A 12028-nucleotide genomic window follows, 5' to 3' on the forward strand; every position below is an offset into this window, starting at 1 on the left:
ACAAGGCTTCCTCTCTTTCACACAGTGTGACTGTGGGGAAGTTGCTTAAACTTATTTACTTCTCTGATCTGTAAAATGAGGTAAATATATCTATATTCTTATGGAGTGAATGTTTGTGTCCCCCCCAAATTCATATGTTGAAATCCTTACCCTCATGTGATGGTGTTAGGAGGTGGGGCCTTGGGAAATAATTAAGACGTGAAGGTGGAGCCCTGATGAATAGGGTTCATGCCCTTAGAAATGGGACCCCCAGAGAGCTCTTTCACTCCTTCTGCCCTGTGAGGGTACAACTACCACTCACAGCCTGGGAGAGGCCCTTGTAAGGACTCGGCCACGCTGGCACCCTGATCTTGGACTTCCAGCTTCTAGAACCTGCTAAGCTAACTAGTCTATGGTACTTTGTGAGAGCAGCCTGAACTGACCAAGACATATATTAGTTGGGTTCTTGTGAAAATGGAATGATATGCCGTACGTAAGATTCCTGGCACCACTAAATATCAGCTATTATTGTTACTGAGTTCAAAATTAACCTCATAAAACTCTCTCACTTAAGATTTTCTCCATTGGCGCTATCTACTTCACGATTTAGGCAATGAAATAATTTATATTAAGCAAATTGTTTTTAAATAAGCTGAGTTTCTGGTTCTTTGAGAAGATAAACAAAATTGATAAACCATTAGCCAGACTCATCAAGAAAAAAAGGGAGAAGACTCAAATCAATAGAATTAGAAATGAAAAAGGAGAAGTATCAACTGACACCGCAGAAATACAAAGGATCATGAGAGATTACTACAAGCAACTCTATGCCAATAAAATGGACAACTTGGAAAAAATGGACATATTCTTAGAAAAGGACCACCTCATGAGACTGAACCAGGAAGAAATAGAAAATGTGAACAGACCAATCACAAGCACTGAAATTGAGACTGTGATTAAAAATCTTCCAACAAACAAATGCCCAGGACCAGATGGCTTCACAGGCGAATTCTATCAAACATTTAGAGAAGAGCTAACACCTATCCTTCTCAAATTCTTCCAAGATATAGCAGAGGGAGGAACACTCCCAAACTCATTCTATGAGGCCACCATCATCCTGATACCAAAACCAGACAAAGATGCCACAAAGGAAGAAAACTACAGGCCAATATCACTGATGAACATAGATGCAAAAATCCTCAACAAAATACTAGCAAACAGAATCCACCAGCACATTAAAAGGATCATACACCATGATCAAGTGGGGTTTATCCCAGGAATGCAAGGAGTCTTCTATATATGCAAATCAATCAATGTGATACACCATATTAACAAATTGAAGGAGAAAAAAAACCATATGATCATCTCAATAGATGCAGAGAAAGCTTTCGACAAAATTCAACACCCATTTATGATAAAACCCTCCAGAGAGTAGGCATAGAGGGAACTTACCCCAACATAATAAAGGCAATATATGACAAACCCACAGCCAACATCATTCTCAATGGTGAAAAACTGAAACCATTTCCACTAAGATCAGGTACAAGACAAGGTTGCCCACTCTCTCTACTATTATTCAACATAGTTTTGGAAGTTTTAGCCACAGCAATCAGAGAAGCCAAAGCAATCTTGAAAAACAAAAACGGAGCTGGAGGAATCAGGCTCCCAGACTTCAGACTATACTACAAAGCTACAGTAATAAAGACAGTACGGTACTGGCACAAAAACAGAAAGATAGATCAATGGAACAGGATAGAAAGCCCAGAGATAAACCCACGCACATATGGTCACCTTATCTTTGATAAAGGAGGCAAGAATATACAGTGGAGAAAAGATAGCCTCTTCAATAAGTGGTGCTGGGAAAACTGGACAGGTACATGTAAAAGTATGACATTAGAACACTCCCTAACACCATACACAAAAATAAACTCAAAATGGATTAAAGACCTAAATGTAAGGCCAGAGGCTATCAAACTCCTAGAGGAAAACATAGGAAGAACACTCTATGACATAAATCACAGCAAGATCCTTTTTGACCCACCTCCTAGAGAAATGGAAATAAAACCAAAAGTAAACAAATGGGGCCTAATGAAACTTAAAAGCTTTGCACAGCAAAGGAAACCATAAACAAGATGAAAAGACAACCCTCAGAATGGGAGAAAATATTTGCAAATGAAGCAACTGACAAAGGATTAATCTTCAAAATTTACAAGCAGCATATGCAGCTCAATATCAAAAAAACAAACAACCCAATCCAAAAATGGGCAGAAAACCTAAATAGACATTTCTCCAAAGAATATATACAGACTGCCAACAAACACATGAAAGAATGCTCAACATCATTAATCATTAGAGAAATGCAAATCAAAACTACAATGAGATAACATCTCACACCGGTCAGAATGGCCATCATCAAAAAATCTACAAACAATAAATGCTGGAGAGGGTGTAGAGAAAAGGGAACCCTCTTGCACTGTTGGTGGGAATTTAAATTGATACAGTCACTATGGAAAACAGTATGTAGGTTCCTTAAAAAACTAAAAATAGAACTACCATATGACCCAGCAATCCCACTACTGGGCATATACCCTGAGAAAACCATAATTCAAAAAGAGACATGTACCAAAATGTTCATTGCAGCTCTGTTTACAATAGCCAGGACATGGAAGCAACCTAAGTGTCCATCAACAGATGAATGGATAAAGAAGATGTGGCACATATATACAATGGAATATTACTCAGCCATAAAAAGAAACAAAATTGAGTTATTTGTAGTGAGGTGGATGGACCTAGAGTCTGTCATACAGAGTGAAGTAAGTCAGGAAGAGAAAAACAAATACCGTATGCTAACACATATATATGGAATCTAAGAAAAAAAAATGCTCATGGAGAACCTAGGGGCAAGATGGGAATAAAGACGCAGGCCTACTAGAGAATGGACTTGAGGATATGGGGAGGGGGAAGTGACAAAGTGAGAGAGTGGCATGGACATATATACACTACCAAACGTAAAATAGATAGCTAGTGGGAAGTAGCTGCATAGCACAGGGTGATCAGCTCGGTGCTTTGTGACCACCTAGAGGGGTGGGATAGGGAGGGTGGGAGGGAGGGAGACGCAAGAGGGAAGAGATATAGGAACATATGTATATGTATAACTGATTCACTTTGTTATAAAGCAGAAACTAACACACATTGTAAAGCAATTATACTCCAATAAAGATGTTAAAAAACTTAAAATAAAAAATAAATAAAAATAAATAAGCTGAGTTTCAACTAATTTGTAAATTAAATTGGTCAAGTATTTGAACCTTGCTGAGGTAGTTTCCTTAGCTGCTAAAGAAGTTGTCTTTTTTATCTTTATCCTGTTTAGGTCTACAATTTTATTTTTTATTTTTCAATTCATATATTTAATTTTATTTTTTAAATAAATTTTTTTTTTTTTTTGGCTGCGTTGGGTCTTAGTTGCTGTGCGCAGGCTTTCTCTAGTTGCAGTGGCTTCTCTTGTTGCGGAGCACAGGCTCTACGCACGCGGGCTCAGTAGTTGTGGTTCGCGGGCTCTAGAGCACAGGCTCAGTAGTTGTGGTGCATGGGCTTAGTTGCTCCGCGGCATGTGGGCTCTTCCCGGACCAGGGCTCAAACCCGTGTCGCCTGCATTGGCAGGCGGATTCTCAACCACTGTGCCACCAGGGAAGTCCCTCAATTCATATATTTTAAAAATAAATGTTTAAACTGTGAATCACAGTTTATGTCTGAATATGTCTTACTTAACTTACAGATTGAAAAATATATATACATTTATTCATAATTTTAATTGTCAGAGAAATGATTAGACACAGTTTCTCCATTAAATACCAATGACTGTATTTTATTTTTATTTTATTTTTTTGGCCGTGCCGCAAGGTTTGCAAGATCTTAGTTCCCCGATCAGGGATTGAACCCGTGCCCCTTGCAACGGCTGTGGAAGAGCCAGGTCCTAATCACTGGACCACCAGGGAATTCCCAAACAACTGTTATTTTAAATGATAAATTTAGCCCTTTATTTCATTTTACTATTTAAGATATTTAAGTATATTTTTATGCTGTGCTGGAAATGGGGAAGAATTGACAAGTAGAGAATTTTCCAACCTCCAATTGTAGTATCATGAAAATGACTGAATTGTGAACAGTTATTAACACAAAGCTCTCAGGGTAAATCTTTCCACTGTCCCAGTTTTATTAAGATGTACCCTTCTATATAGCACAGCAGTTCTCAGTGTGTGGTCAGAGGACCCCTGGGATCCCGGAGACCCTTTTACGGGGTCTGTGAGGTCCTCTCTTTGCAACTATGTATCTGTGTGAGGCCAGATTTTCTTATAATTCAGCCCAAAACATCATACTGCAGTAGATTGAATGCAGATATGAGAATCCAGCTGTCTTCTATTAAACCAGGTAGCAGAAAGATTTACAAAACTCTAAAACAATGCCACTCTTCTCAATATTTTCTTGTTTTGGAAAACATTATTTTTCATAAAATGTGTTATTTAAATTAACATGCCAGGGGTTTATTATTGTTGCTTTAAAATGAGTTAATAGGGCTTCCCTGGTAGCGCAGTGGTTAGGAATCCGCCTGCCAATGCAGGGGACACAGGTTCGATCCCTGGTCCAGGAAGGTCCCACATGCCGCGGAGCAACTAAGCCCATGCACCACAACTACTGAGCCTGCACTCTAGAGCCTGCGAGCCACAACTGTTGAGCCCGCGAGCCACAACTGTTGAGCCCGCATGACACAACTACTGAAGCCCACGTGCCTAGAGCCCATGCTCCACAACAAGTGAAGCCATCGCAATGAGAAGACCACACACCGCAACAAAGAGTAGCTCCCGCTCACCGCAACTAGAGAAAGCCCGCACGCAGCAACGAAGATCCAACGCAGCCAAAAACAAATAAATAAATAAATTTTAAGTAAATAAATAAATAAAATGAGTTAATAAACAAAGGTATTAAATTTTTCTCAATTTTAATTTCTAATATTGATAAATATAACCTACATAAACAAATCTCCTTGGGGACTCAGGAATTTTTAACAGTATAAAGTGTCCTGAAACCAAACACGTGAAACCTTTTCATTGAGAACTTTCTGCTTCAGCAGAAACATATATTATATCGCAAATGGTTTTCATATTGGATGGGAAGAAGTCCAAATTGTAATATGAAGAGTTCTCCTCCAGCTTTAAGCGGGATCCTACCGTCATGTAGTACGTAGCTGATCTAGGCCAGAGGTTCTCAAACCTGCACGTGCATCACAGCCACCTGGAGGGCTTGCTCTACCCGATTTCCCAATTCAGTGCTTCTGAATCTGCATTTCTTACAAGTTCCCAGGTGGTGCTGCTACTGCTGGTCTAGAGTCCACACTTTGAGAACCACTGGTCTAGGTGACTGCTTCTAGGATTTTTTTCCAAACTATTTTGCCAACTCCATTAAGTAGACTAATTTTTGTCTGAAACATTAGTTAGAAACAAAAATCTGGCAGATATTAGTAGGAGACTAAGCCATTCATAGATCCTTGACAATGGGGCTTATACTAGGAACGATAAGAGAAAGGAGAGTTTGTGTCCATTCGGGTGGATGAAACCTGTGCAGGCAAGCAGTGGGGTGACAGGTGAAGGAACCATACCACCCTCACATCCAACATGACTTTCCTTTGGGGAGGTTTGTGTTTTGGTAACATTTTAAAATTTTCAATTTCTAAATAACACAGTTTAGTTAAAAAAATACATAAACAGGGCTTCCCTGGTGGCGCAGTGGTTGAGAGTCCGCCTGCCGATGCAGGGGACGCGGGTTCATGCCCCAGTCCGGGAAGATCCCACATGCCGCGGAGCGGCTGGGCCCGTGAGCCATGGCCGCTGAGCCTGCGCGTCCGGAGCCTGTGCTCTGCAATGGGAGAGGCCGCAACAGTGAGAGGTCCATGTACCGCAAAAAAAAAAAAAAAAAAAAAAAAATACATAAGCATATTGTACTGTGTTGAATAGTGTCTCCCAACCCCCTCAATTCACGTCCTTCTCATAACCTCAGAATGTGACCTTATTTGCAAACAGGGTCATTACAGATGTAATTAGTCAAACTAAGATGAGGTCATTCTGGAATAGGGTGAGCCCTTAATCCAATACGACTGGCAACCTTACAAGATGAGAAGAGATGCAGAGACAGACGCACACAGAGAGGAAAATGCCATGTGAAGACAGAACAGAGGCTGGAATCCTGCAGCTGCAGGCCGAGGAACAGCAAGCAGAAGGACGTGGAACAGACTCTCCCTCTCAGCGCCTGAGAAGGAACCAACCCTGCTGGCTTCCTACTGAATGTAAGTCCGCCAGTTTGTGATAATTTGTTAAGACAGCCTTCAGAAACGCATACAGATTCCAAGACAGTGAGGGAATTCCCTGGCGGTCCAGTGGTTGCGACTCGGTGTTTTCACTGCGGAGGACCCGGGTTTCATCCCAGTTAAGATCTCCCATGCTCCCATGCCGCGATGACGAAAGAAGACTCATGCATCAGACACTTGTATGCTGCCTCCCATCCTCCTGACCCATCTGCTTCTTGCTCCTGTTCCTACAGTCAGGCCTGCAAGGGCCTTGATCACCTTCATGCCCTCACAGCACCTCCCAGCTTCTGTCCCTAGGGGCTCCTTGTCGATGCTGCGAGCTGGCCCTGCTCAGCACCAAAGGCACATACAGCCCTGGAGGTGGGACTCTGGACTCAGTGGACAAATTCTTCCCTCTTTCTGCCCTGGAAAGATTATCCTGAAATGTAGATTATGTAGCTTTTCAGAGAACGTCCTGTGAGATTGAGCAATCCATCAATCTTAGTGGTCAGTGTGGTGACACACATGGACCTTGGTCCCCTCCTTCCCCGCCTCCTTCCTCTGTGCCTCCCTCTCCCTTTCCTCGGATTATATTACCTATTAAAGCAGGAACAACAGGGACTTCCCTGGAGGTCCAGTGGTTAAGACCACAGGGGGCCGGGTTCCATCCCTGGTCAGGGAACTAAGATCCCGGAAGACTTGCCGTGCGGCCAAGATAAAAAAAAAAAGAAAGCAAGAAAAGAAAAAGATCATTCTGACTCTACTGCAGAGAAGATTGGAAGAATAAATGGGGGAGCCTCAAACAGTCAAGGAAAGGGACTGTGGCTGGGACTTCAGCAGGTGGCAGAGGATACTTTCTGAAGATGAGCTCAGTAGTGCCCCCCACTCTTCTGCACTGGTCACGTCTCTGTTTCTTTCTCCACCCCCTCGAGCCTAGGTGGGCATAGTGGGATCGCTTTGACTGATGCAATATGGTGGAAGGGACACTGTGCCAGTTACGTGCAAACACCTTCACTTCCACTGGCAACTTCCACCGCCTGCCTTCTGTAGTCTTGCTCTTGGCACTCGGCTGCCGTCCTGTAAGCAGCGCACGTCCTGTGGAGAGGGATGAGGGGGCCTCCACCTGACGGCCACAGCTGAGCTCCCCTCCCACAGCCGTGCACGGGCCCTGTCTTAGACCAGTGCAGTCAACCTTCTGTTCTCCAGTTCTCAGCAAGAGCCACCCTGCTGAGCCCACTCCACCTACCGGCCACAAGAGACACTAGCTGTCCTAGCCTATGAGGGCTGCTGTTACTAACAAACTGGGCACTTAAACAACAGAAATGTATTGTCTTGTGGTTCTGGGGGCTAGGAGTCTTAACCAAGATGTCAACAGGGTTAGCTCCTCCTGTGGCTGTGAGAGAGGATCTGCTCCAGGCATCTCTCTTGGCCTGTAGATGGCCATCTTCTCACTCTTCATATCATCCTCCCTCTATGCATGGCTCTGTGTCCAAATGTCCCCTTTTTAACAGAACACTGGTCATATTGGATTAGGGCCTACTCTGATGAGCTCGGTTTAACTTGATTACCTCTATTAAGACCTCATTTCCAGGGGCTTTCCTGGTGGTCCAGTGGTTAAGAATCCACCTTCCAATGCAGGGGACGTGGGTTCGATCCCTGGTCGGGGAACTAAGATCCCACATGCCGTGGGGCAACTAAGCCCGCGTGCTGCAACTACAGAGCCCACACGCCACAACTAGAGAGCCCACGTGCCAAAACTACTGAGCCCGCATGCTCTGGAGTCCACACACCACAACTAGAGAGAAGTCCGTGGGCTGCAATGAAAGATCCCATGTGCTGCAACTGAGACCCAACGCAGCTAAAAATAAATAAGTTTAAAAAAATAAAAATAAAGTGTTATATAAAGACCTTATTTCCAGATCATGTCACATTCTGAGATACTGGGGGTGAACACTTCAACATATGAATTTGAGGGATACACAATTGACACCATAATAAATTATAAATAAATATAATTTATTATATTTAATAAATTATATTTATTATATTAAATTATATTACATTTATTAATTTATTATATTATTATAAATTATAAATACTATAACCATAATAAATATTATAACCATAATAAATTTCTCTTTTAAGCTCCAGTACTGAGGTGGTTTGCTATGCTCAAAAGATAACTAGAACAGGTAGCTGTGGAGGTGAAAGGAAGCACACTTTTCAGGAGATGTTAAAAATCCCTAAAACATGGTAATTGGGTTGGATGTGAAAAAGACTGCAGAAGATACTACAGGTTTCCTACCCAGCCCCCATCCTTCTTTTTCTTTACTATAAGTCACCATTCTTTCCTTCTGGTTATGTCTTCACTAAATTCTGGCCCTATTTACCTCCTGAAAGAGAAATCCTAAATAACCTAAGCAAATCACAATAATTACATTTCTAGTCTCAGTGATTGGATTAAGGCATGTGGCTCAATGCGAGGAGAGAGAAATCTGCTGAAGGTGCTTCTGGGGCAAGTTTCTTATCTCTATTTTTGTGTGTGTGTGTGTGGTACGCGGGCCTCTCACTGTTGTGGCCTCTCCCATTGCGGAGCACAGGCTCCGGACGCGCAGGCTCAGCGGCCATGGCTCACGGGCCCAGCCGCTCCGCGGCATGTGGGATCTTCCCGGACCGGGGCACGAACCCGCGTCCCCTGCAGCGGCAGGCAGACTCTCAACCACTGCGCCACCAGGAAAGCCCCGGTTTCTTACCTCTTAAAAGAGACACAAGGAAACAATGATCCTTCCTCTCCCTCTGATCTTCCTGTGTGAGGATGTGATGCCTGGAGAGAGCCAGGCAGTACACTGAGGACGGCAGAAAAGAACCTGGCAGCTCCCAGGTTCCTGGGAATATGGCAGTCACTGCATTGACCACCCTGGAGTCACCCCAGCTCACGACTTCTCGTTATGAGACTCTAAATCCCTTTATTATTTAAGCTTTTTTGTGTTGAGTCATCTGTCATTTACAGTGTACACTTGTCTGTCAAATAGATAAGTAACTATTCAGGAGCTCAGAAGAAGTTTGAGATGGAAATAGAAAATTTCTGGTCATTTAAATATGAGTGGATTGGGGTGCTGGTAGGAAGGAGGGCAAACTTCAATAGAAAATACACAAAGGATATGTATGGCAAGTCTCCATTCATTTACCTAATAAATGTTGACTGAGTGCCTAGTATGTGCCAAGCACTCTTCTAGGCTCTGGGAATAAAGCAATGAACAAAAGAATATCAAAAATCCCCACTGTCATGGAGCTTCACTCTAGCATCGGTATTTAGTGGGGGAAATGCAAAAGCACAATAACTAGCGTAGACTGAAAAAAAATGCACAACCTAAAAGCTGAGAATTCTGTTTTGTTTGGTGGACAAACCTGAGGACTTAAGCCTGGGACGCACGCTCTCAGATAGCTGTGAGGGACTGCTTTGAAGAGATGGAGGAACCAGGATATAGAGGAGCTTTTGCAAAAAAGACCAGGTAGTTGGAACTTCAAAAGATTACTATTGATTAAAGAAAACCAGACATCTCAAGTTAAGGAATTTAGCGCTTTTCTATGTATGGGAGGATGCAAAAGTCTGGGCTCACTGAAATCATTCCTTTGCTCTGCACCCAGCTCTCTGGGGCCAGCATCCTGTGCTTTCTCATCCTGAATCTCCTCAGGGCGCATCCTCGGGGCTGGCTGCAGTGGCTGATGGCTAGATGTCGGGCATCCTGTTTCCATCCTGAGTTCCCTCAGGGCTCACTGTCTGGGCGGCTGTAATGCAACGGCTCGATGGCTGCAATATCCTTTGTTTACTGATATGACAGCAACATTTTTTTCACTCACACTAGAAAATGCTTAACCTCAACTATCATTGAGGAGTCACAAATAACTTACATATTTACACTCACTTACTTACCAAATTGGAAAAAATATAAGCCCTCGATAATAGCCAGCAGTGGCAGTGGTGTGGTGAAACAAGCACTCTCATCCACAGTTGGTGGGACCGCAGCCTTGTGCAACCGTACGGAAGATCAACTGGGCAACAGTTATCAAAATTCCACCAGGATGTTCATTTTAACAGTAAAACCCTGGACACCAGCAAAGTATCCAGCAACAAGGCACTGGTTAGATAACTTATGCATGGTCCATCTATACAATAAAGTAGATCTGTATATGCAAAGTTAGAAGTGCTTAAAGATATATTATTAAATGAATAGCACAAAATGCAAAACAGCATGATCCACTTGTATAACAATTTTTAAAACATCATACAAATTCGTATATAATAATATATGCCTTAAAGTTTTGTGTTTTTGGTTTTTTTTCCTCAGATGGAAGAGCAAGAAGATGCTATTAGCATTTTTCCTTTAGCGACAGGAAGTCACGTCTATTTACTTTGCTTTTTAATTGTAGCAGACTCTGTGGATTGGTTCCCTGTGTCATTCATAACCCCCACCCCCTTGCCTTCCCCTCCAGTAGAGGTAGGGGAAATGCTCCTGTCCTTAGATTCCCGTGCAGCTAGGTTGGCCTCGTCACTCTGCAGATGTTCTACCCAGGACAGGAAGGAAAAGCCTCAGGGAAAGCCGTTCAGAAGGGACTCACTTGAACACGATTTAAGCTCCTCCCTGCTTTCTCCATGAACCGGATGTGGAAGGAGGCCTTCGCTCCCATGGTGACTTCCCGCGCTAATCAGGATTACAGCCACATCGGAGCCACTGCGGAAGAACACAAAGGCAGCTGGATCCGCCCCTGCTGCCGAGCCCACTGCTCCCACCTGTGATGAGTCGACCATCGAATTTGACGCCATCTGCACAGAGAATATTGGAGTGAAGATTGTGCAGTTGAAGTTATTGTGGTTTATTTGAAAGAATCAAGGACCAGAGCACCCAGAGGAAATTCAGCACCTCCAGGGAAGCAACAACATCACTGTCAGTCATCCTTGAAATGAAGCAAGTGCTCCATTAGCTGGAGCCAACAGCCTGCTACCCACTACTTTCCAAGAAGATTCTGAGCTTCAGAACCCTACATCTACCAAATACAGTTGATTGATTTTTAGTGTTAGTAAAGTATTACAGAATGGGATTCCCAGCTGAGGACACACATTTTTCAACGAGGCTTCTATCCAGGAGAGGATGTAGCCTTATGGATCTTTACAAATTCCTGGTGGAGACGGACGTTTCTGGACTATGTTGCACAAAGATGGACTCAACAAATGTCTATTTTTGTTGTTGTTGTTGGTTTTTGTTTTTGTTTTTTGGCTGCGTTACACGCCATGTGGGATCTTAGTTCCCCAGCCAGGGATCGAACCCACACCCCTTGCAATGGAAGCATCGAGTCCTAACCACTGGACCTCCAGGGAAGTACCAGAATGATCTTTTCTAAATGCAGATGTGATCATTTCCCCTCTACTTTAAACGGTTCAATGGCTCCTCATTGTGTTAGGATAAAAATAAAATTTTTAACATAGACTGTGTCAGTCAGGTCCCTGGTGGGAAAAACATGGCGTACTCAAAGTGAGCAGTTTGAGGCAAGTTTAAGAAATGTACTACGTAGAAGGGCGTCAGTAGGATTTAGTAGTGTTACCCTTTGATCGTGTGGCAATTCATATATTACAAACATTTCCATATTCAAACATTATCTCCTTTGAGTTTGACACCAACTCAGTGATCTAGTCAGGAATTCTTACCCCAATTTTTT

General features: G+C 43.0%; 1 protein-coding gene across 1 annotated transcript in view; it reads right to left on the bottom strand.

Annotated features, from left to right (window-relative positions):
• Window positions 1-12028, bottom strand: part of XRCC2 (X-ray repair cross complementing 2) — a 164938-nt gene that overhangs the window by 13009 nt on the left and 139901 nt on the right. Inside the window, exon 5 of the mRNA XM_019930301.3 lies at window positions 10934-11138. The gene's annotated coding sequence lies outside the window, so the exon portion shown is untranslated. The remainder of the gene's footprint in view (window positions 1-10933; window positions 11139-12028) is intronic.

Source organism: Tursiops truncatus, chromosome 9 (assembly GCF_011762595.2).
Source record: "Tursiops truncatus isolate mTurTru1 chromosome 9, mTurTru1.mat.Y, whole genome shotgun sequence".
In the NCBI taxonomy this organism is placed as follows: Eukaryota; Metazoa; Chordata; class Mammalia; order Artiodactyla; family Delphinidae; genus Tursiops; species Tursiops truncatus.